The following is a 26,342-nucleotide window of genomic DNA, read 5'->3' as shown; positions in this document are numbered from 1 at the left end:
TTTTTTTTTTAATTCAGTTCTGCGATGCCAGCTTCCTATCTCTCCCCTCCTTATTTCCCACACAAGGAGAAAAGCCTCATGCTGTGCCTTTCATGTCCCTTGGTCTGTCAGTGGACAGCACCTTTGAAGTCATCTTTCTGGCCTCTGTTTCAAACCCTGAAACTCAAATATTTTCTCCGTAAAAAATGGGAGGAGACTGCTGGTTTTCAGTATCAGTATTTGAAACAGGATATGGGTTGTTCTCCCGTAGTGCTGCTCAGCCAGTGATGCTCACAGAGCTGGCTGGGCAGCAGCCGTCAGCCGGCACCGCTGTATTGGGTCTGCTGCTGCTCCACATCGAGTTGCACCAGATGAGGATGGGGTTTGTTTTCGGTTGCATCCTGATCTGCTTCTCTACAACATTCTCCCATCTCTTCGTTTTTAGTACTGACATTAAGTATTTAGAGCATAAAATGACTAATTTGCTTCTGCAGCCGCTATGTTTTGAGGCCGTTTGGGAATCGCTGAAGTTATTTGCTACCTACAGCCCAGTGAGTTTCCTAAAGGGATCATACGTTTCCATACTTTTTCCTTCCAGCTGCTTATTTACCACGGAGCCACCACTGTGACAATGACTGGGGCAGCCTCTGCTGAGGTTAAATGTAGAGGTTATTGAACAGCCTGCTTACCACACATAACAGTTTAGGATGGGAGGTGAAAATGCTGCTTTGCCAAATGAGTAACACCAAGTTATCTGTTTTAGCTGGAGCTGCTCCAGTGCTTTTGGCATTTCTAGAGCTGATGGACACCGCAAAGAATATTTAAGGAGACAAAAAGTAATCTGCATGCTTTGGAGGCTGGCCACAGTGTCACTGTACATGCCTCTCTGCTCTTGTAAACACTGCCACAGGCCCTTCAAAGGTCATGAGCGCTCAGTTGTTCGAGGTCACATCTCTCCTGCCAACATGGGGCCCCTCACATTGAAGGGAGAAGCAGGCCAGCTCTGAGGTGGAGAAAGATGCAGTATGCTCGTCAGACTGCATCCCTCCTCTGATGCTCTCCTCCCTCACTGGAAAGTCTGCCTGAGCAATCTATCCTTGGGTGCACTGATCCTGGCTTGGCCAGAGTCTCTGGAGGAGGGGGCAGCCTTAGCACTGCCATTCCAAACCATTCCAGGCTGGTGATGTCACTGACACAGCGCTTGTGAGACAGGGAACAGTGCCACGTGGCTGAGCTGGTGAGCAGCACAGTGCTCCCCAAACCCAGACACAGCCAATCCACACAGGACTGCTCAGTGTCAGCAATGGTGCTGGTGCCATATCAGGGAGGGGTCAGCAAAGCCACTCCTGATGGACCTTTGACTGCTCATGCTGAATCCTGTCGCATGGCTACCCTGCACGTCACTCATCACAGCACCAAGGTACTGGGTCTTTGATGACCTTGCCCTGCTGTGATGTGAAGGTGGCACAGGAGCTTTCCAGCAGCTCTGTTCTCAGCCTCAACACGGAGGTGAAGTTGGGGACATGCCACTTGTGGGCCCATGCTCCCTTCCATCACAGCCCATGATCTTCACACTGCAGACAGGCCCTTGTCACCTGTGTTTTGGCTCATTCTTTAACTCCAGGAAAACCTCTTCTGCTCTCTGGCTGGGCTAGGCATGGTCTGGCTGCATCTGTAGTTAATGCCTGCTGTGGGCCCAAGACATAAGCCTGGAGCCTTTCTTTAGAGGCATAACTGAAGGGGTCATAGTCTACAGCGATATAGTCTACAGGCATAGTCTACAGGCAATATTTTGTCAACCCAACTGTTTATGTCCATTGTCGTCGGTGCCGTGAGTCTTGCCTCCAACACTCACCTGTGAGCTCTGATGCTGCTGGATTAGGGATAACAAACTCCTAAGGAATGGTGTTTTGCAGGGAACATCCTTCTGAGCTGCAGTGTCAGGTGCTGGTGCCCTTCTCTGTATGATATCTGTGCCCTGGACAAAGCTTTGCTTGCTCCATGGGAGCGCTGTCTCCTCACCTTTGGCCATGCTACCTTCACCTGCCCATCCAAAACCAAACCAGAGTTTGTGTTGTGGCATCTTACCTGCTTTCACTGCACTCCAGCAAGTTTTCTTTCTCTTCTTCATTTCTATGAGAAGCTGTAGAAAGCCTGCTCCAGCATTAGGGCCTTGTCAAACAAGTGAGTAACACCCATGCATGACCCACCCCATCAAACTTCCCATCCCACTGCTCCGGGCCAGCCTGATGGACTCATAACCTCACAAGCTTTTCCATTTTAATGTGAATGGTCCTCATCCCCCAGCTGGGGTAATGAACACTGGAGGGAATTTTCTGTGTTCGTAAATATTTCCCTGCTACTGTGAAGAGGCTGTTTTTTCCATTCTTCATATCAGATGAAGATAGCTGTTCTGCCAGCTCACCATGTAAATTTAATAGCATTCCAAAACCTCTGTCCTACATAAATATGAATGCATTTCATCCAAGAGGAACCTGTTATTGAAGGAGCTGCATTGCTAAATCATTCAGAAGGTTATTGTTTGAAGTACTTGCAGTCAACAGTGTCTTGGTGATTACAGCTCAAAAAGGGAGGGAGGGTGGAGGAGAAGAATGAGTGGGGATCATGGAAACCTCTTTAAATGAGGGAGCTTGTGTACCGAGATCATCAAGGTATAAGCAGGGCATTGCCAACCAGCAGGTCTGGCCCCAGGAGGATGGGCCATCTGCAAGCAGCTCGACAAATTATTCACTGGCAATTGCTTTCTTGCTGCTGCCCTGACTTATTTACACTCCAAAAGATTTATGAAGTATGTTTATTTAAGAAAGATAAATCCAGAGGCTCTAGAAGGGGAGAGGAGCTTTCCAAAGGAATCAGGCCCTGGCACAACACAATTCATTTCACTCATTAACCCCTCCTCACAAGGAACACACTAAGTGCTTATGCATTATGCATCATCAGGAAATTCTGATTTGATGGAGACTGAAGGTTAAAAGGCATTTCTGTGCTTTTCCTTGCTCCTCATTGTCATGCTGGAAGATGGAGAGATATTGTGGAGGTGGGGAAAACTGGGGGAGTGAGAGCCCCTGTACCCTGACACTGAGTGCCACAGTGCAGATGGGAAAAGCTTCACGGTCACGGAAGGACATGTGCTCCCCTCATGTTAATGTCTCTTACTGAATTCAAACATTTCCACCCTCTTTAGCAAATTCCCTATTTTCTCTGAACAGTTTTGTGTCATCAGTACACAAACCCACCCAAATCCTCACCTTCAGCCCTGTTAAGAAACACAGTTCTGGGTGCTGCAAGAACTTGGAGAAGGCACAAGGTCCAAACAGAGACCTTATTCTGGCACCACACCTTCCTAAGTTTGTAAACCAGCAGCTGACAGACCTCAGAGTTTCTAAGCTGATTTCAGTCATTTAATTGATGATGCAACTGTAGATATTGATATCTCTGTCCTTTTTATTGATTCATCTGTTCCTCAAGCAGATGTTTAAAATTAATTTGCTTTTTTACACCTGCAAGTTGCAAGTGTATTTTAAGATGTCAGTCCAATCTTTTGGAGGGTATGTTTATCTGCCTGTAACAAGCTGGGTGTATATCACAGGTAGCTGTAAGGGATAAAAGCTTTTATACCCTGCAAAAGTGTGCTTTGGGAGCATGTGTCTCACAAACAGGAACCTCCACTAGCACTTTGGAGACATCCATCATGACCATCATTCTCCTGGTTCTGGTGAACAGCACTGATGTCTGGAGCAGCCCAGGCCTCTTGGGTTACCATGAGATCAAAATGCCCTATCATTCTGCTGTTGATCCAGCTCCAGATAAGAAGTAGTTATTTTCTTGTTGCTTTGCTCCTCCATGTGATGCTGCTCAGCCCTTTCTAACAGCAAAGGTTGGGACCCCATCTTGTTTTTACTTAGGTTCAGCTGCATGGATAATTCATATGAAGTGCTCACTCTCAGTGCTGCTGCTGGAAAGGGACCTCTGACACCATTGGCCTGGCCCCACTCTGGAACTTGAACAGCATGTGCTTGTTTTTATGATGAGTGAAAGATGTCTTTCAGAGTTCTGCTGAAAGTTCTGCTGAGCTGCTCAGGGTTCAGAATTTTGTTTTCTGGAAATGGGCTTTCACAGTCAGATACTCCTCATGCATTGCAACAGGATGAAGCTATGAAAAATATGATTTAATTCTGATCTCTCTCCTGATGAGTCCAGTGGGAATTCTCACTTACTCAAACTTTAATGTTTTCCCTGTAAATTTCAGCAAAATCAGTAATTGGTCTGATAATTGAATTTTCAGATCATGTGTCAAAGGAATAATGGCATGCATGGGATAAGTAGCAGTCTGCCTCTTGAAGCCCAAACATCTGAAATGGAAAATTCTGCAGAATTTAGATAAAGATTTGAATATACTGCTGTGGAGCTAAGAATAGACATATTATTTATATCGTCAAAGGAAGCGGCAGAAATCACAGAGATCTTCAGAGACTAAAGATGCTCAGACAGTTATGCACAGGAATTGTGCTCATGGAGCTGACGCGGAAAGTTACTGACGTCTCAGCACAGGCACACTGCTCCCAGAGGGCCCCATGGACCAGGCAGCATTTCATGCAGAAGAGAAATGCCAGGCTTTTCTCTCCTGGAAGACACATTCAGGGTATCTTCCAAGTACCTAGGCAGAGAGTGGGGAGTACCGAGCCTGTGGCAGAGATGCCTTGTGCCCCACCAGGTGTTCCTCCCCTGCACAGAAATCCCTGCATGCTGCAGTGTGTCTCATGCTCCAATGGAGAGTCTAATTTCAGAGATTCATTAGTGATTTCCCATTGAGTTATTCTCGTGGTCCATCCCTTAGTAGGAGCTGATTTCTAACTAGATTGGAGAATAAATCAAACAGCTAGTGAGAAAAATTCAAAACATCCTTTCAATTAAAAATAAAATAAAATATAGGCTTCATAGCCATAACAGATGCCTGCATTTCTCTGAAGTTCACATACTTTAAGAACTGTGCCCCTCTCTCCTGGGACCAAGACAGCAACACTCAGTTTTTCCTGTACTTCAGATGCTTTCAAGCTTGGAAGTATTTCCAGAAGTACAATAAATGTCTGCTTTCAGTCCTTGTTTAATTATTTTTTATTTTCTCCCAAGCATGTTTCGTGTCTCTTCATTGACATTTTTCACCTTCTCCTCTAGTTCACTATCTCCCAAATTCAAGGTGACCATCTCCAACCCTGAATAAGATACAGATGGAGGGGTCCTGTTTCCTCTGTTTCCCAGTTTGTGGCTTTTCAGTGGCTTTGGTGAAACTGCTTGCTTGTGTTCACATTAAGATACAGGAGAGAAGAATGAGAGCCCATGGGCCCACTCCTGCTGGGTCTGTGTGATTCCTTCTTCCATCAAGCCAAGGCTACAGGGATGTGTGAGATGAAGGTTGGAGCGTGCCCATCCGCAGGGGTAGGAGACAGATGCTGGGTGGGAAGCACGGCTGCAGTCCGCTCCGAGAGGCTCAGGTGCCAGATGAAGGATCTGCTTTCCTGGGAGGAACAGGCAGTGCCAAGCACATGCTGTATCCAGGACTCTCCCCTGCAGAGGAGGGGAGCAGGGGCTGTTCTCACACTGCCTACGTGGGTGCCACCAGCCTTTCCAAGGAACTGCAGTCAACACTTGCAAAGAAGGTGATCACTCATCGCTCTCATCAGCTTAGGTGTGGAGGGAGACATGATGTTCACACTAATTCAGACTTAATTTTTTTTCCTTTTTTTTTTTTGACATGAGATGTCTTATATGCCTTTGCCAATCCTATGTCCATCAGAGCCAGCTGGATGCTGGGGCTTCTCCTCAGTGCCATGACAAGAACTTACACTGTTTTTTTGCAAAACAAATGTGACAACAGATTTTGGCAGGTGTTTCTCCCCATGCCCTGTTTAGATAGTATTAGGTTCTCTCACTTGAGCAGTATCAGATGCTTTCACTCGAGTAATGACAAAATATTCTCTTGTGTTTTTTACCTTAAATTTTAATTTTAATTTTCCTCTCACTTCTGTTTAGGATCTAAGCATTGGTATTGCTATGTAGCAGAAATTAAGATATTCAAACTGTTCTGCTCAGCTTTTCACTGTCAAATATTCCAGCAGAACCACCTTCCCTGAAAATGGTAGATTTTGAAAAAATCTGCATTTTTACACAGAAAATTACTTCCAGGGAAATAAATAAAATTGGCTAGAGTACATGTGCTGGCATTAGCTCAGCTCCTTCCATCTCAGGGAAGGGGAGTTGTTTTAAAATTCAATCACTTGGATGTGCAGGAAAAAATGGCTCTGATTTGTTTTGATGATTAAAATGTCCAAAAATATCAGTTTCCTGTCCATCATTCAGAGCGTGTTTATGTCAGACAGCAAGATGAAGGAAAGTTTATCCTTGAACAGTAACAGAAGACCAAGAGAATGGCTACCTTCATCTGCCAGGGGCTACTTGCTACTGCTGGCCTTGGTGGTCATTTCCACACTACAACCAACCACTGTGTCAAGGTTAAAGGCTTACAGAGTTGGGGACACACTCATCTGCAGACACAGAAATCTGAAGGTAATTCCTTATTAATAGCTCCTACTGCTGTAAAGACCAGGAATTCTGTGCTAACTGATCCATCAGGTTGGTTTTGCTGACATCATTTAAGTAGCAAAATGCTGTCACTCTGATGGTGAACAACCCCAAGTAGCACTGTGGTTTTGCTGTGGGGATAGAAAGCACTCCTCGGCTTCATCCTTCACCATTACATCGATGATGTTACCTATATGTAACTGGGAAGAAAACATGGTCCATCTACTACATTTCAAGTGTGAGATGGGGAAAGAGAAGGGACTCTGTAGTGTTTTAACAGTTCAGAGCGTCCTCAAAGGGTGACAGCCATGCTGTAGGGCCAGGAGACCTCTTGGGCTGCTCAGGTTCCCTGGTCACTGCTGGTACCAGGCATTGTGGGAGGAAAAGAAAGGGTGGTTGTGTAGCTCTGGAATGCACATGGTGTGACTGTGAGATTGGCAACCCATTCTTCTCAAAGGTGCTGATGAAAATCTAGCCTGAGGGGAATTTGGAAAAGGTAGGTAAAGCTATGGAGAAGTAGGTGGCTTGCAAGCAATGACGAAGAAGTGGTGGAGGGAAAGGGTGCTCTCAACAGCAAATTACTTTCCAAAGTCATATGTGTATGATCACACTCTGGGCAGCACCAGGGATGTGTCTTCACCCAGAGCCAGCTCTTCCCCCATGCAGTTCACACAGCAACCATGCTTTTCCAAGAAAATGTCAGGGGAACATACTGCTGTGATGGCCTAAGTTGCGTTCATTCCTCATGCACTCCTGGGGAGCCTGGGAGAGATAAGCCCTCCTAAGTTAGTGGGCAGCACATACACAGGGAGCACTCCTGCATTCCCATGGGCACACACAGCCAGGCTCAGCAGTTGCCACACAAACACACCTCACATGAAGCCAAAGCACTGAACCCACCCTCCAGAACCCTGCAGGCTCACTGAAGGAATGGCAGTGGGAAAGGCAGATGAACAAGCGTTGACAAACTGACAGATGTTTCCAGTGGCAGCAAGTTGGACAGAGGTGTGGGATCCAGGAATCGTGTCTGTGGGTGAGCACACATCACAGTCAGGTGGGCTGGGGAGCAGGCCCTGTGCTCACAACCAGTAGCACAAGCAGCAAGTCTCAGCCTAAAGATGGTCTGTCAAATATTTTGGGCCCAGTCTGTGGAGAGATCTTTTGTCAGGTGATTACACAGCCGGTACTTCTCATCTGCTAATAAGAATCTGCTAATTTATGTTAGCAGAGCCACATAAATGGAGAGATTACTGTACCAAGGGGGCTCTTGCTCTGAGGGACTAAGGACTGCAGGATTCTGAAGGGTTGAGCAGATGTAAGAAAAGCACCTCTTGTTGTCTACCATAAGTCAAGGGCTCTATGCACTGGAGAGCATAATGTAGCAATTAGGGCTTCTGTTAGAAAATCAATACTCTGCTTTAAGGGACTTCTGACAAGCAATAACAGGAGATTAGCAGAGTACAGAGGGGCTCCTGACAGAGAGATATTCTCTTTAAGATGAAACTGTTGATAGGCAACCAAGTTAAAAGTTGGCAAGATACAGCTGATGTCTTCTCTTTCCCTTCACTCTCATCCTTCTAACCCTTTTAGCTTCTAACTGCACTCTAGATACTCTAAAACAACTCTCTAATCTGTAGAGGGAAAACTGCTCATTTTTTAAGGGTTAAACTAGGACAGTTTTAAACTAGGACAGTTACACAAGTTATCTGCCCCTGGTCAATTCAGTCAGGAACCTGACTGCTCCTCTCCAGACACCTGTTTGTCTGGAGGCAGCTTTGTGTCCTCTGAGCACAGAAGGACCCAAGTCATGGCTTTGAGACTAAGTATCTAAGTTTTAGACACTTTTCTTTGGGAGAGAAATAAGCTCAATCACCTCCACAATAAAGGCTTTTCTGGGCTCTGGCTCAATTGCTTGGGTGTTGCAGCAGTGTAGGAGGAACTTCTGGTTTTAGGGTTCCTGCAACTGAGAGCAGTAAGGAGCTCAGCCATGGAGGAGAGGGAAGCCCAAGAAGTGTGAAATCTAAGCCCTCATACTGCTTTTTAAAAAGTTCCTAAGTAGAAAATAGCAAACTGTACCATAAACTTGGAAGTTTGACCTTTGGGAATACCTCTGACTTTGACTTCTAAACACCTTTTTTGCCTCTTTGTAGCTTGTTTTTGCTCTTAATTATACTGTTCAGATCCTGCTTTGTGTATGTGCTGTTTCCCTGCTCACCTTCTGGAAATGTGAAGCTCACTTGCTACCCTAAGGCTGTTCAGCAACCCATTGATCATATCCAGCCACAAAACCTCGCCATCAGACAACCCCATGGTGGTGCCTAGTGAGCCAATGGTGTGCCAGAGGGAGCGTGCAGGAACGGCAGATTTCAATCTGCTGCGTCCTAACTTCAGGTGTTGTACAGTCTGAAAGCCCTTTTTACTCACTTAAACTTAATTGCACAAACCATTAAAGCTTCCACCCTTCCTCAGTGGCAGCTCTGGAACTGACCGATCCAAGCCCTAAGTGCTTCCCAGCCCTTCCAGTGATACAGAAGACAGTGGATTTGGATTCAGATATCAGAAGTTCCCAGCTGGCAAAACATAAAAGCTTGTAACTTTTAAAGTCTAGTAGGCTGCTCTCTTTCAATGCCTGTGTATGAAGGGTGTGAGGCTTGTTACTTGTTAGTACTGAGTCACTGGGATGCAGAACTTGGGCTGAAACACTGGGAAAGTTCACAGCTCCAAACTGACCTGACCCCTACAACTCGGGATGCCTGTGTAAGCAATATATGAAATGTAACTTTAAGGTCAGGTTCAAAACCTTGAGATTCCAGCACTGTGAGAAATAACTTGAAAGAGTTTGGAGGAGCAACTTGCAAGAGTTTAGAGGGCTAATAGGAAGCAGAGACTTAGCTAAAAGACACCCAGCATCTTTGAAGGCAGGAGAATCTCAGGATGTGGCAACTGAATGGGAAAATATTGCAACAGCCTCAGATACTCAGGTTTTCCCACCCACTACCAGGCAGATGAGTTTGGAAACATCAGCAGTGACCCTGTGGATCACCAAAATTGAGTGTACTGTGAGACACCACTTACAGGGACAGAAATCCCTGAGGTGCTTCAAACCTCATTTCAAGTTCCCAAAGTAGTACAGAAAAGGCAAAAGGGAGTGGTAAAATTGAGAGATGTGGAGGACAAAGGGCAGAAAGAAGCATACAAACCCAAGACAAATAAATATTGAGTACTATCTCACTTCTGAGTTTTCTTCAGTGTACAGAGCATACTCTGCTGGACTTCTTCTTTCCCTGCCAGCCTGCCATAAACCCAAATTAAAACTAAAGTATATTTTTCACAATGTGGGTTTTTCCCCGCTGTGATCTCATCCTGTTACTGGTATTGGACATGAGTAGCTAATAAGAAAGCAAGAACTAGAGTGAAGATTGGAGTAAAGATCAGGAAAGCAAAGGTTATGGGAGGTGGGAGTGGTCATTAAATACTTGGACAGTTTGACATGATTGACCTCATGGGGGAAAAAACCTAGAAGAAAAGCCATAGGGTGTTGAGGGAAAAGAAATAGCAAAGGATGTTTATTGTCTCCTTGCACACATGCCCAGCATTAGGTGAAAACACAGAAAGTGAGATTGCATACCTCACTATTGGTTACGGGTCAGGCTGTCACCTCATGTTAAATCATCTTACTCAACAAGCAAAATCTCTTGCTGGGTAACTTCTCCCCAAATGCTCAATTTTCCTTCTATCAGTTTTTCCTACAACAGTAACTTTCTGCTTGAGGAAAAGCTGATGTTTATGATTACACTTCCAAATGCCAAAGTTCCCCAAGAATCAAAACAGACCCGTGATTACCTGACAAGTATACTATTTTAAAATCTCTTGTGGCAAAAAAAAAATCGATGGTTAGGCAAAAGTATACATAAATAGCAGTCAGCTTGGTGTCATTATCCCAAACACAAAAAACATTTGGGGACCTCTTTTATGTGCTGAATATTTCATTCAGTCCTGCAGTGCAGTGACTCCCTAAACCTTCTCAAGCTGAGCTCTGCTTTTGAGGCTCTAATTTGCTGTTGCCATGACATTGTTAATGTCTGAATTGCTTTTTTTAACCACTTTTTTCCTTTTTTTCAATCTCTTGCAGAGGCATTCTGAAATAGTGGGCATGAGCTGATCTTGTGGAACAGCCTGCATGTCCTAAAAAATAACAGAAGAGTGTTCATTTTTACAAGCTCTTTGGCTGATAGAGTTCTGATGGATGGATAATTACAATCCTGATGGATGATAGCTTTTTAATTGGAGAAACCATAATCAACCTATCTGACCTAATTGTGATCATTTTGGCTTTGGTGGGGGAGGGGGGAAGGGTGGGGGGATATTTAATCTCAGTTTTTTCTTAAATAATGACAATCAGAAAAAATGCTATTAAAAAAAAGAAACATCCTTGTTCTCTTATGCTTAATCAGGCTTCCAGAGTGAGTAGAATGTGCAGGATAACATTAAGTATCTCAGAAGTGAATTTATCCACATACTTGCTTTCCAGATCCAAATGAGAAGGGCAAAATCTCTGTCAAGGTCAACCTTAGCAGAATGGCATTACCTGCTCAGGAACAGTTTTTACAGGAGATATATGTCCATTAATGAGGTAATACCTTCCAACTGCCAGGCTCCTTCATACAGCAGCATTTGCTGTTCAAGGGTTTAAAGAGGATGTTTTTGGTCATTCTGAAGAACAGGTCAGCTCAGCCTCCCTGGGCTTTGAATCTTCCCCCTCTCTGATCAGCCAACCTGGATATGCCCATCCCTTTGAGACCCAGATGGCAGCAAACACTCCCATTTCACCTGTAACAGCAGCTACCCCAGACTGGCAAATATCCCTCTGCCAGGAGGGTGAGGAGATGGAGCCCAGGCTGTCTCTGCTGCTTTCTTGAGGGGGAGATCTTGAGAGCCTTCTGAGCCTAAAGCTGAAGTGACACAGCTGAGGTCCCCTGCTGTCAGCTCCTCCTGGCAAATGTGTCCAGTACTAGACCCAGTTCCTGTCCCAGCATGACCCTGAGATAGACTCCAAAGAGGAAATGGTGGAAAAGGGAGAGACAATCCTCTGTCATCAGTATCTTGCCTTTGGGGTATGTCTCTGATTACCAAGGCTAGAAAAGTGGGAAATGTTTAATGACTGTCCAAACTTTAAAAAATGTACCAAGCTTGACAGAATGAACAGGATATTCTTAGTCACATAACTTAGTTTTAGGTGGTCCTGTGAGGAGCAGGATGTTGGATGTGATGAGCCTTCTGGGTCCCTTCCAGCTGATACTCTGTGATTCCCTGATCCTCTAAAGGCACTGAGGGTTGTCGATTAAACTTTAGCAATTGTCATGACACAGAAGACAGGCAGGAGGGTGTTGATAGTGGTTGGAGACCTGCCTTTAGCTGTCAGGTGTGGACCCTGCCAGCTCCCAGGAAGGAGCTGATACTGGGACATACTGGGACACTGGTAGATCCAATGCCTGTGAGCTGTACTGTAACACAGTGGCATGTGATGTAGTGATGCCTATTAATGGCACGGTTTAAATTCTGACATATCAAGCAGAGATCCAAACCAGTTGCTCCCAAATGTTCTCTCTAACAGGAGGGATGGTGTTTCCTCAATGCCCTGGCCAGATGCAGTTGGTGTCTTCTCAGTTTGATTTCTGCTAGTTAGGTGGCTCTAACCTGAGCAATTTCTTGAGCAAAAGCTCCTCTGTCACTAGAGCTTTCTCAAGTCGCTGATGAAATTCCTATTCAATGAAAGAAGAATGGGTCCACAAATGTTAGATTTTTTAGGGCCATACAGAGTGCAAACCACTACTCAAACCTAATAATCTTGTAATGGCTCTAAATATTTCCGTGCTTCACTCTCAGTTTTTATAGGTACATCTGAAAATAAATACTGCTCTTAGAACGCACTGACAGTGACATCTGAGTATTTCCAGGAACATACACTATAAAAATGTCTGCTCACCACTGAAAGGAACACAGATCGACATTTCAGATAACAAGCAAATGCCTTTGATTTTCTCTGTGTGCCAAGGAACACTGATATTGTCTCTGTCTCCTGGGCATTCCTCAATGTGCCTCATTAGAACGTTATGAAATGTTGCTCTATTTGTTCTGTTGTAAAAAACCAAAACAAGCCCTGGGGCCAGATGGACTCCAAGGGAGCTGGATGTGTTCAGGCTGAGGATTGGCCCTGTGCATGGGGATGCTTGTGCCTGGCATGGCTGGGGCAGGGAGGGCTGGGAGAAGAGGGGGAAAAGGGAGAGACACTCCTTTGGCACCTTCCTGCTATTTTCTCCCAATTGCTCAGCTAAGGAAAGCCCTAACCTGGAGCTACTGCTCTTTAACACAGAAGCTTGACAAGACCAATTTTGCTGTGTTAACACACATCAAAGGTTTCAGTCTCTAAGAAAGACGTGAAGGCAAAGGCAGATAGAGCACTTTTAGAAATGGCTGTTTTTCTGAAGTTGGAACTCTTAAGCTAAACAGCTGAGATCATCTGAAAAATATCACAGGGACTCTACAGTCCTACAGAGTTTTTTCACTTGATGAAAACCAGGAAGAAGTGTTTGGGTTTTTTTGGTTTTTTTTTTTAAATAAACACTTGCTAAGAGCAAACCAGAGGTCCAAGGTTAAAACATGCATGGAGAAACTTTCTATTGCTAATTTTGCCACTGCATTTAACAAGTCTTTGGTGTTCACACCTACTAAGGAGTTTCCTAATGATCCAAAGTGGTTATCAGATCTGCACAGACAGGGTGAACAGTCGTAAAACAGTCACTTAGAACACACAGAGAATCAGCCCACACCTCTTCTGCTATTCCAGATGCCAGTGTGTTGAAGGAGAATGTCTAATCCTGCCCTGTGCTAATCCCATCATGTTTGCTTAACTACATTAGTCCAGTTACTCCCAAGATCTTTCCATCTACTATGAATAATCTTGAAGCTCGAGTGGCAAAGGTCCATTTCCATTTTAAGAGATTTAAATGCCAGCCACAAACTTAGGTATAGATTGGTCTGGAGATCTACCAAATATGGAATCTTCAAAATTCAGTCCTTTCAGAAAGGTCAGAAGTGACTGGGATTGCAAAATCTCCTCTAGCCTGGCAAGCTTGCTCTCAATTGATATGCTTTGGACTAAGTGAGTCCTGCCTTTGGACAGAGCTTCAACAGTCTTCTAATCCTGGTATTTCAGACATCATGACAGGATGTTGCCACGTGGACTCACATGCGCTTTATGTACAAATCAAAGTAGCGCATAATTGCTGGCTTCAAACCCTTGAAGAGTTTGCCCTGCATGATACAGTTAACACAAGACTCGGAAATACTGTGATGGAACAAATTAGAGTGGCGTGAAATAGGATTGTAGTTACAACATCTAATTAGAAAGCACTGTGAATTATACACTTTTTATTCTATGTAAGCTGGTTATTAATAGGACAGCAAGACAGACCAACAAAAAGTTGCTTCTTGAAACCTGCAGTGCAAAAGAGTATTATAGGATCAGCTCTTTCACCAGAAACCAGTGCATTTTATGGACTTCCTGGCTCAAGCTCTGGATAGCTGACTCCCAGGATAGCAAAGATTAGTTTCTCTGGTTCCACATGCCCAAATTAAGTATTATGTTTTTTTTAGGGCAGACACTAAGGGATTGTTGACAACATTTTTAAAGTTTTTGCTTGAAGATGAGCTGCTTTCACTGAGGAATCATCTCTCAACCTACTGCACCTGTATCAGCATAGCAGGTATAAAGGGTTGTTGATACTGAGGGTTCCAGGACCTAATGCTCTGTTCATAATGGGTATGGCTCTATTTCCCGTTTGAAGACTTTCTCTCTGGAGCACCTGGATATGGTGTTGGCAGCAGAACCTCACTGAGTAGGCTGCTGAGGTTTAGCACAGCCTGCAAAAGTATCTGCCTCCCTCCACCTACACATTAAGATAGAAATGGCTTTGGTGATACAGGTGTCTCACAGCTGGCTGGCTCCAGCATCCCTGGACTGATATGTGAAGAAGGCAGGACGGCTGCTTCAGAGATGATGGCAATATGCTGACCCAAAGGAACTGTCCCCTTCCCTTCTGGCACTGTGTGTTTGCTACAGGACCTCTATTCCTGAATAAATGCCCAGGGATTCCCTGTGCTGCCATCTCAGTGTCCTGGCATTATTTTTGTGAGACACACCAACTCTGTTTGACATTTAATAAACTTATTTGGTTTTAGTTTTGTTTCTTAGTTGCCAATAAAATGCCTTATTGCCACCACAACAGAAGGACATCTATAAAAGCATGGGAAAAGCAGGGTTGGCTTAGCCCTAGCCTTGTCTGGCTATTCTGTGCAGAGTGGCTGTCAATCTGCATGTGTGTGCCACCAGGACTGTGGAGCACTTTGGTTTTGACTCGGTGTGAGAGAGAGAAAACATACAGGCAGGCCTGTCAGTGTTTCTTTCCTGACATCCCACCTTAGAAGGTGGAAAAAGAAGCCCAACTCCAGATAAACAGCCTAGGGCAGTGTGTATAGAACAAAAGGCTTCTGGCTTCTGCCTGTGCTTTCAAAGGGGCGCTGAGCAGCAGGTCTGTGCTCAGGGTGTGTTGGCAGTGAGCACAACGGTGTTGCCCTCTCTCCGCAGAGGGGCACTGCAGCATTCTAAAGCCTGGGGTTGAAGGCTTGGTAGTGAGGATGGTCCACGTGAGACATCTGGCCTCTTGGGTTGCTCCCTTCCATCATGTGTGTTGTATCTGCAGAGGCAGAGCCTGCTTTTGGAGCCAAGCCATTCCCAGTGATAACGGATGGGACAGCTTTAGTCCTGTTTATTTCAGCCTGTCCCAGCCAAAGCTCAACTTGTGGATGAAAGGAATAGCTGTTCACAGAGCTAGGAGAGTACATGCAGATCTGACCTTTAGAACAAGCTTTTGCAGTTAGAGATGCTACATTTATCACTCCACTGCTTGCTATTTTATTTAGCATTCAGCTAGAATCTATGGTCCCTTTCCTTCCTGTAAGAGCTGCAAACAACCATCTAAAGATCTTTGCTGGTGGTTCTGCACATGAAACTGGATTCCTTCCACACATCAAGCCCTTTATTTCTGACTGCTCCTAGCATATGCCATTCAGATTTAGGTGCCGGTCCCTCCTTCAGCTGTCCTGGATTTACAGCTGTAATTTTCTGTGTCTGCACGAAGATCCTGGTGGTTCAGCAAATTGTTTCACACAACACTGTGATGTCTGGTTCAAGCCCAGAACTATGGTAACCCTCAAGTCCCTGTGGCTCTGTATGAATTTAATCTCTCAGTGTTACCACCTTTATCACATCAATGGGCACTTTTCATTAGCAGTTGCCCTCTCTAGGCCAACTGAGAAGAAACAGAAATGAAGTTGGTGTCACCTTGTGGCATGCCTGGGCTCGGGCTGCCATTTGCAGAGAACACTTGAGCAAAGCTCACCTGAATCCTGCCACTTGCCTTGAGAGGAAGCAGTGACACTTACCCCAGCTCCTGCCCCAAAAGAGAGAAGCTGTCTGGTTCAGTAAGGAAAATCAGAGTGAAATCAGAGTGAAATCAGCATTGCCTCTGCTCACCTGACAAGGCCCCAGTCTTTAGCCCATAGCTGATCACTCCTCTCCAGAACAGCCAAAAGAAGAATGCAGTTCAGTGCTGGTGGGGGAGATTAGGGAGGAATTGGAAACTGCCCTGGCACTACTAAACCTCCTTTGTGGTTTGAGTGTAGCAAACTGATCAGTAACTCATGGTCTGAACTAGGAGCTGCATAATCAGTATGAAGCAAAATCTGATTTTTTTGGCTCGAGGAACTTGTTGGATTCATTCTTTCCAGTCCCAGGCAATACCCTCCAGCTTTTTACAGGAAAGGGCTTAGAACTGCACGGTGTGCTGATGCTGCCTGATGCGTATAATAGGGTTTGCCAGGGCTGCTGGGGAGAACATCTGTTTACATCTGGAATTTAGCTTGCAGAAAGCTGCTACTTTGTGGTGGAGTTGGCTCCTGAGCTCAGCTCTCTTCCTAAAGGGTCACTGAAGACTCTTGAACACTGGAACTAATTTCTGGCAATCTCTTGGAGGATTTCAAGGCAAGTCAGATAATGATAGTGTGGACTCATAGGCTTCCCCTCCCCATCAGCTTTCACTGTTTATTTGCTGTCCACTCTTTCTTTTCAAAGTTGATGGCAAAGGAGAAAGGGACACAGTGCAACAGCCTGTTCACTCCCTTCATCCTTTGTGCTTTTGGATCAGCCTGGAGATACGAAGCTGAAAATGTGTGCTGGCAAGCAGCATGACCCCAGAACTGCGGTCTTGCCTGCCCAGGATTTTAGGGGACAGATGACTAGTGGTGAAAAGGCAGCCCAGAGCTGCTGCTGCCTGTGTGGATTACTATTAGCAGTCTCTCCTCGTTATCTTTCTTCTTCTTTCAAATGTATCAGTTGATCATGCTTTCTGGTAATTTGCAATGTGGTGGGCATGGCTCCCTCCTTGGCTGTGCCTTGCAGCAGTGCCTGGGGAAGGACAGTCGGAGGTGTCCGTGTGGTGGCGTGGCTGGCTTGTGGTTAAGGGCAGCTGTGGGACACTGAGCCCAGACACTGCATGAGCAGGGCCAGACTTTGCACCCTACAGCTCCTTCAGGAGTGGGAAGAAGAGAGCTGGAAAAGGCATGTCACCCCAAGAGGTGGCTTTTAAGCTGATTCAATGTCTGTGCATACAATCCATGACTGAAATAAGCACAGCTGTGGTTTGGGTCTGGTGTCTCCTGGTTTCTGAAACCTCATGGCCTGGGGAGCCTTGATGCTGAAATTGCTGAGTCCTCCTATAGAGGACAGGCTTCCTCCTCCTGGTACATGGTGCAGGGCTTTAGGGTTGGGATTGTTTTAAAGGTGTAAAATTTTTGCTTGTATAACCAACAAGAAATAGAAGATACTCAATACTTGGTCTGCAACAATATAAGGATCATCTGATCCAAAAGCTCAGTCCTGCAGAGCCTTACATGCTGCTACAAATCATCCTAGAGCCTTCCCTGAGGTTCTGTTCTTGAAGAGAAAGTTGAGGATATAAGGATTTTTGCCTACTCACTGGTCACAAGACCTGCCTGAACTTGGCTCACAATCCACTGTAATGCTGAATATGGTGTTTTCAGCCTTGGTACGACTTTTGCCTTAAATTAAATAAAGAAGGCTGCAACAGCAGCATGCACACCCCAACTGCAGACAGCAGATTTAACCTTGTGCCATTTCCTGGGTGAAGGATCTCACAAGTGGAAGTGAGCGTGGGAAGACTCAAAAGCCACAGCAGCTATGAGATGCAGAACTTGAACTCACTAGCAAAAGGTGTCCATCTTGGTGGGAGCTGCCTGCAATGTGCATTGAGGGCAGCTGGAGTAAGACAAAAGCCTATTTAAAACCAAGGAACTCAAATGAGGACAGCACAGATATCACCAGTTAGAAACATGCCCATGGCAGAGGAACTTGGCAAGAGAAAAGCTTTCTAAAGCTTATAGGGCTATAACAGATATTACAAAGAATAAAAGCTGGAAGAAAAATGACTGTGAGACCTTTGGCTAAGGTGCTGGTGAGGTGGTGAGGTTTCTCCTCTTGAGCACAGCAGATGCTGGCAGATAGAAGGGAGCAGGATAGGACCCTTTTTCCTTCCCAAACATGTAAAGGGCTCTTTTGGAGATGTAATTCTGTTTGCATCATCTCTTGTTACTGAATGCTCTTTTTCCTCTGTGCAGTACAGTTTCCTCCTATCCTTACTGGTAAAACCTCATCAAACCAGAAGCAATTTCTCTGGAGGACAGCCTTGCTCCAGTTTTACTGTCAGACCAACTAAGGAGTAACTGCTTGTATTCAAAATATGACCATACTTGAATACCCAAATGAACATCTGCAAGGTGTATTCAGCATGTAAGATTAAATTAGTAATACCCCCCTTCGTGTAAAGGAACAAACATCTGCCCAGGGAGGTTCCAAATACACAAAGGTGGGTGACAACCATGTAGCTACCCTGAGCATTGACTGTAGGATTGCTCCTGTGTGTCACTTGAGTCTCCATTCCCATGATCTCAGTGTAAATCAAGAGTAATTCCCCTCTAATCAATGGAGTTAATGTAGTCTTAAACCAATCTGTAGGCAAATGAGGACTTAATTATACATAGACAACCTAGGGGAATTATTTCTTAGTAAGGGAAAAGTATCTAGCAACAGTCTCACCGTCAACACAGATACAATGTGTTGCAAACCAGAAACTCCTACAGCCCTGGAAAACGAATAGCACAGCAAAAAGGAGGAAATGTGTTCAGAGCCTGTGGGTGAGATTTTCTTTGGCTCCTGAGTGGGTTTTGACACTCAGAGGGGATGTGCTGTGCTGCCTGGAGCAATTCCGGGGTGATGTGACGCAGATGTGGGTCTCTGCTGGGGAAGGATGAGCTGTCCTGGGGCTCCCAGTGACTATTTATCAAAAACCCTAAACCAAACGCAGGCTAATTCATGTATCCTGCACTTTTTCCCCTCCACGTTTTCTCTCTTTGACCACAAGGCTCAACATTGCCAAGGTGCAAAATGATACTGTTTCACAGCAGATCTTGAGGCTTTGCTGTTTCTAACCTTGCTGAAAGGCTTGATTCTTTCCTTCCTTACAATGAAACACCAAGAACTCCTGCCCAGTCACCTGCCACAGCAATTCTGGCCTGGGTGAATAGCATCTTTGAGCTCCTGCAGCCCTGGGGGAGGCTGGTCCCTGCTGCACTGGCAGGCAACCTCACATCTGACTCAGTGGGTGAGGCCGAGGTCAAAGCAGTAATTGTAGCTGTTAAATGAGTTCCCTCATGGTATCTTTAATCAGTAATTACCAAGGTATACAATACTGATTAATAGTGTCATTAAAACCTGTATTTGGATGATAAAGTCTTCATGTGTGGCAGACATTCTGCCATCCCCATGGCTGATGCAGTGCAAGGGACAATCTGAGGTGCCACCATCCCACTGTGCATTCCGTGAGCGAAGGCAGCTGTCACACTCTCTCCTCAGCTGGCTGATCCAGCCTATGAGAAGCAGCTGCTCACTCAGGAGGGACAGGGATCCTCTTGGGTGGTGTGGGGCTTGGGCACAGCATTGGCACATTTTAGCTTCCTCAAGGGCAGCAATCAGCTGGGAGCTCTGTATCCTTGCCTCACCAGCTCAGCAAAATTCCCCATTTGGAAGGATGGGGCTTCATGGCCACAAGGCATGAAATGGCTCCTCTGCTCCAGTGTGTTCCCTTGTCTGGGTTCATTTCAGGGTGTGAAGGGAGCAGGCTGTCAGCGACGCCTTCACACACCTCCCTGCTGAAGCTGACAGTGAAACCTGATCTCAGAGAGTGTGAGGTGGCCGAGTGCCCGGGTCCAGTGTGCCCTTGGACCTGGCACTCCTGCAAGGGCACCTGATATTGTGTCACTTGGGGGCTGAATTGTTTTGGGGTCTGTGGCCAGAGCAGACCATGGCAGAATATTGTATCCTGAATTTATGAGCATCTGCTGTGAGCAAGGAACATGTTCCATGTTCTGAGTCCCTCTTCTCTCATGCATTTGGGCACAGCAAAGCAGCTGCTCACACTCCTTCCTCCATCGCAAGCTGTGTCAAGCCCAGCCTGCCTGTGCTCCTGCCATTCTGGAGTAAAAACCACCCCTCACCACCATCCCTGAATAAGCATCATAAAACACAGCCAAGGGATAGATCCCTTGTTTTATGCCTTTTTGTGAGTTAAGCATGAGAGATCTGTTTAAGGCCAGGAATACCCTATACAAATGTTTTCATTTTACATCTGGAGACATTCAAATAATAGGAACATCATAGAATGCATGTGAAAAATAAATATTTTTTAACGACATTCCTAAAACTGGTGAGTAAGCAGCATGACTCAGCAGTGCTTCCCAACATTTCCCAGAAGAGATGGAAATAAATCTACTTAATAACTGACATGTATTTGAAATGTGCTGAGTAGTTAGTAGTTATCTGCAATTGCTGCTTGGAGAGCTGACTTGCAATCACACCTGAAGGAAGCATACTGTCTGTGCAAGGCTGTGGCCAGATGTAACCTGAACTTCAGTCTCAAACACGGTAGTGACTTTCTGGAAGGACTTCAGCAAATGCCTGATCAGCCATGCAGTCAGAAACATGTATAGGCACCTTCAAAGCCTCTGCCATGCCAGTGTTTAACTTCAGTGCCTCCGTTGTGAGTATATCAAATACCTAGATGTATTCTTTGTCCTGATTTACAAGCCCTTCAATCCCTTTATGGACAGAAAGGCTCTAGTGAAGGACAGACAGTATCTGCCTGTGTTCACAACACCAGATGCCATCCAGGGCAAGGCCACTGCCACCTGCTCTGTGGGGAGTGGCTGTGCTGAGCCCTTTCCGATACGATGGACTCTGCCTTGGCCTGGCTGTGCCATCCACCAAGAAGGAATGAATGGGGTGTGCAGTCAGCTCTCTCCTGACTCTGGACCCAGGAGCTGCCAGGAAGACCCTTTTCAAGCAACAAGGTTTTCCCCTTCTCAGGGCTCTGCTCTGTCTTCCAAATATTTTTAAACACTTTATCTTTTGTGCTGTCCCACTCTGGTGCTTTCCGGGGGATCCCAGAGAAGCAGTCTTCCATCAGGATCTTGTAGGAATGGAAAGCAGCACTCCACCTCTCATTAATTTGCTGCAAATTTACAGTCCCATGTCTGTTTCATCCTCCCCTCTGTGCCTTGTCCCTGTCACACCATGGCCCTGACAGCCCTAACTGCGGCTGCATTTGAATAACAAATCTCAGGTATAACAAATTCAGGAGAAGGCAGGCATCCCTGTTCTTCCAAGGAAAAGGAATGGGTGGGGTTCTTTTCAAACTAAAAATATTCCCTGCACCATCCAAAAACTCAGTATCAAACACATAAAGCTCATGGAGGAAAAATACATCCCTCTCTTGGTGAAAACAGAGAGCTTGTGCACAAGGAGGAGGAAAGTCTAACCTCCCTATGGCACAGGGTCTGCATTTTCACAGGTGAATGAGGGTGTTGGACAGCTTTAGGGGAGGTGAGGATCCTTTTCAAGGATGCTTTGGAGGACTAGGGTTGTTAATTTCTCAGAAGTCAAGCCTGAAATGGCAGTTGACAGCAGAAGCACCATGAAAAAATTAACATCTCTAAAGATGGATTTGCACCTGAAGAGGCTGTGTCTTCCACCACCCAGGGAGCAGACAATGCCAGGCAAACTCATCACAGATGCTTTTCTGCTGGTGGTTGGTTGAAGAGGAAGGCAATACCCATAATTTAAAAATTACCTTTTGGGTATTTTCTATTTTCACTGATTCTCCTATACACAAATGTCCTCAGACCTCTCTTATCACTCCACTCATGTAATACCCAAAGGGATGGGTAGTCCTTCAAGTGCAGATTGCCCTGATCTCTCGTGATACCATGGAGAGAAGAGGGAAAGCACTATGAGCCCAAGTTCATCTTTGACTTTAATTCCCTCTCCTGGCACCAGTGACCGCTGCCTTGTCCTCTCACAGTGTCTTTCTGGGAATACTCTGGCACCATCTTCTTTAAAGCCTTCTTTAGGTGGTGAAAGATGTGATTAGACTCAGTCTGGAGCTTGTAGTTGGAAAGAGATGACTGTGGTCTCTCTCTTATCAATGATCCCCTGAGACATCTCTTTGTCTTCTGCTTTTCTTCCAAAGAAAATTAAAAGGCTAGTTTTAATTGATGGAATCTGTTCTGGTCAGTGCTTTTGTAGGACATTTAGCTTTAAGACCCATTCAGAATTAGGAAGGCAGCATGGACAGCAAGTATCACCAGCCTACAGTGCCTGGCTGATGCCAAGTGTTCACCAAAGAAACAGATCTGGTGGCATTTTAAGGTGTGACCACATCTCTTATTCTCATCTGGCTCCCTTAGAAATGATGCTGAAGTGCTTCATAGTACTTTTTTCCCCCAGAAATGCTTTTCTTAGGAACAGATTTCTGACTACACAGAGGGACTGGAAGACCAGGTGAACTCCTCTTCCACTCTGTCCCCTAACTGCTGCCCATTCACCACTTGTGTCCAGGAGAACCCAAAAAGCAGACACATTGTTTACTTTAGAGTGAGGGTTGCCATGCCAACTCCACGAATATCATCCTGAAACAGGACCAATGTGAAAATCATCAAGCTGGCACATCAACGCTCAGCAAGGTGGCACATCCAGCGAGCTGCCTTCCACACGACACGCGTTTCCAACGTGCTACGCGACTGCCGCCCACTCTCCCTGCCTCCTTTTGGATCCATTTCAAGAGGTCTTTTTCATTCGTTAGGAATTTTAATTGAAACTGGTACATTGGGCCACCCTAGGGAAGTTTGGGTTTTTAGAGTTGTTGTGAGTGATTGACAGTCTTCTGCTGAAAGAAAGGTTACTGGTTACAGCCTCTAGTGCAGCACCGGCCAAGTGGTTCAGTCACTTGCCTAGAGCATCCAGCTGTTTCTACTATTACTACTACATTTTCTGGCCATCATGTGTTTATAGCCATGACTCCAGCAGCTTTTTCTCATTTCTGATCACTGTCTTTACTAGCATCATGAGTACAGCAAAGCAGACATTGGTTCTGGGGGATCTTTTTTGCCATGTGAAGATCACCATATGCTACAGACTTGATCACAACTTCAGCTCTGCAGGAGCACAGAGCCAGGCTGTACTGTTGCTGTTGCTGCTGTTGCAAAGCAAGGTCTCCCAGGTCCAGCCACAGGTCTCAGCTGACTTGGCTGGGATCCCTTCTGGTTATGACAAAGTTTGATTCTACCTAAGAGGCAGAACAAAGGCATGGAAATAGACTGTTCCAAACTCTTTCAGCTGGCACAAAGTGCTATCATAAAATGCCTTTGTGCTCTGCTGTTAATTTACTGCTATCATTTATTAGGAAAAATCTTGTATTTTCAGGGGCAATGGGTTTTCAAAGGAACAAAATATATTAGTGGAAAGTGGAAGCTGCTGCTTTGGTTAGAGAGACTCCAGAGATGGTGCCATAAGGCATGTAGATCATGCCCTGTGACCACACAGGCAGAGCTTACTCTGGGCTTTCTCTTGTTCTTTGCTGTCTCCCTCTTTCTCCCACACCCTCATTTTGCAGCAAAGATTCCAAATACATTGGCCATCTTGGCTGGCAACCACAAGCGTTTCTTGAATGAGCCAACCATCTCCCTGGCAACAAGGCAGGCTGTGACAATAACAAGTGCTTTCCTCTCCGTTTCTTGTTTCCCACCTCTCGAGAAATGCCCTGCCCTTTCTTTGTTCCCCATCCCTCAGAAACATGAATAATGGCAACTGAAATGTGCCTTGTGGAAGGACCAAGAGGGAAGTGTGTGAGAAAGATGGCTTCAGCCTTAATGGAAAAGTGACAGACCTTTACAAAGGGCAGGCTGAAATATTTTTCCTGGACAGTTACTTGGGTATTTGTACTGGGTCTTATACAGCACAGCAAATATGATTATATGTGAGTTGTGACTATTGCAAGTAGACATTGTATGCGGCTGGATATCTGGACATATGCTGACACCTGGTTAAAAATGGCATCTCTAGTGCCACCTCTTTATTCCATTTTCCCTTTTCTTCCACTTCATCCCGCTCTTCTACAAAGCAGCCCTAGGTTCCCATCACTCACAACAGCAGATCAGCAAGGACCGGCTGCATCCTCAGTCAGGCAGCACAAGCCCAGGAATCCTGTGTCCATCCCGTAGCCAGGATAGTTAACAGAGGCTTCCTACCAGCACAGCAGTGCCTGATTAACCTCACCTGCCCTCCCCGAAGTTATTAGCAGCCTTTTTGCATTTCTGAGAGAGCTTGGGTTGGGGACACACAGTAGGAGCCAGCTGGTCTAAACAGATACCTGACTGAAATGAAGTAGCACAATATCTTGAGCTGACAAGTACAAAAAGTCAGTAACGCAGGAGCGGTTCTTATGAAAGAGATCCTCCCCCGCACTGCTCCCCTCCAGCGCCTGGAAGGCAGCAGGTGACAGCGGCTGTGACTTTGCTCCTGCCACTGCCAAGCAAGAACGAGAGGAAGAGGGCAGTGCCTAAAATCCCCTTTTGGCATGTGCAGAGGGGAAGGGGCTGCCGGCACCAGGTTTCTACAGGCACTTCTCTGTTCAGAAGCAGATTTGACGTGGACCTCTTTGCCAGCCATCCCGGGTGGGCTGTTCAATTACACCACAGAAGGGCTTTTTTTAAGACTGCTAGCCAGTATTTTAAAATGTCCCAGCACATCTTTGTTTGGCTCACAGTTCAAGAGTTGCAGACAGTACAAGCAGAAGGTCACCAGAGACACATTTTGCTACAAAGCCTGAAAGAAAAAAATCCCAATCAAAATATTTTAACACTTTAGCAGCTTTTTAGTTTTCCCATTCATAACTGAAGCAGAGATGTGTCCAGACTCACACTGGGAAAAAGTTTGATGTGAAGGTCACTGCCTCCCATCTCTAGACGCAAAGTGCTAAACTGTGACCTCTTGCCTCAGACACTTGAATCTGAGACATGCAACTGATACTTGCATACTCTGTTGAGTACTTTCTGAACAATTTCAGCCCGTTTCTGTCTGGTTTATGAAAATATGAGCATGCTTTACAGCTGTTTTCATACCGGCCTGCACAGGGCAGGATGCCCATTGCAGTCAAGGACCATTCCAACCTGAAGACACCCCTCCAGGCCCCCCATCCTGGCTGCAGCTCTGGCATTTCACTGAAGTGGGATTGCAAATCTGCATTTCCAAGCAGGTTCTGGAGTCAGCACTGACACACAGAGGAAGAGACTTTTTGCTTCTTCTGGCTGGGGTTCTGAAGCCAGACTTCGGAACCAGATTTTTAAACAGAGATAGGAAAATCCATCCTTACCCTGCCTTTCCTGCTTGATCCTTTCCAAACACTTGGACTGACTTCTAGATTCCTGGTTTCAAACCTCCATTTCCCATTTGCTCTGCCTGAGTACACTGAAATGGAATCAGTGAGGAGCTTGTTTTATTAATACATTTGCACTTTAGAGGACCATTTAATCCACAGGCTACATGTTACAGCCTGACTCTTTCCTGCCTGTTAATCTGATTATCAAGGTAAGGACTTGGTAGTGCCCTACAGACCAGCAGGAGAGTCCTGAGTAGGCAGGTGAGACTAAGCCTCTCTTTTCCTGTGTGCAACCCCTTGGCTTGTCAGGGATCCAGACCCAGGGCAGTGGTGGCCCTGGAAATGAGCAACACCCAGAGATGCCACTTCTCCTGCAGCTGGTTCCTGTCTCCTCACTGACTGCTCCTTTTCTGCCTGCCCTCTTGTAACACACGAAGGATTTGTGACTTTGCACTTGCACAGCTTTTCTGGAGTTTCAGCCTGCCCTTCCATGCTGTGTGCAGTGATAACGTGCTATGAGCTGGCAGGATGTGCTCCTGTCTCCCCTGCTGAAGGACACAAAACAAGGACCTGGGTGCTGCTCATGGCCATGAACCTCTCGTGAGCTGGGCAAAGCTGCAAGAAAACTCGCTGCCCTGGACAAGGAGCACACATAAAAGGGAGAACTGACACGAAGGCGGTTTTGTTCTCAACCTGGGGACCAGTCCTAATCAGCAGAGAAGGTCAGTGAGACCTAGAGTTTTTTGTGATTTATTTTGTCTTTTTAGGTCCTATTTCCTACACTGATCTTGCTTTGACCGCCAAAAGCAAGGGGGTTTAGTTTTCCCCCAGTCTTTTTTGACTCAATACTGGAGGTAC

General features: G+C 45.7%; 1 protein-coding gene and 1 long non-coding RNA gene across 3 annotated transcripts in view; one reads left to right on the top strand and one right to left on the bottom strand.

The window, feature by feature from the left end:
* GNAO1 (G protein subunit alpha o1) overlaps nucleotides 1-26,342 on the bottom strand; it is a 138,894-nt gene that overhangs the window by 61,134 nt on the left and 51,418 nt on the right. The window lies entirely within an intron of this gene.
* On the top strand, nucleotides 1,315-4,397 carry LOC111934548 (uncharacterized). The gene is made up of 2 exons (XR_002867250.2): nucleotides 1,315-1,399; nucleotides 4,286-4,397. It is a non-coding gene; the product is annotated as an uncharacterized LOC111934548 (long non-coding RNA).

The sequence above is a fragment of the Cyanistes caeruleus genome, chromosome 12 (assembly GCF_971803275.1).
Source record: "Cyanistes caeruleus chromosome 12, bCyaCae1.hap1.1, whole genome shotgun sequence".
NCBI classification, from domain to species: domain Eukaryota; kingdom Metazoa; phylum Chordata; class Aves; order Passeriformes; family Paridae; genus Cyanistes; species Cyanistes caeruleus.
Note: the sequence above shows the minus strand (reverse complement) of the source record. Positions and strands in the feature narration are given on the sequence as shown.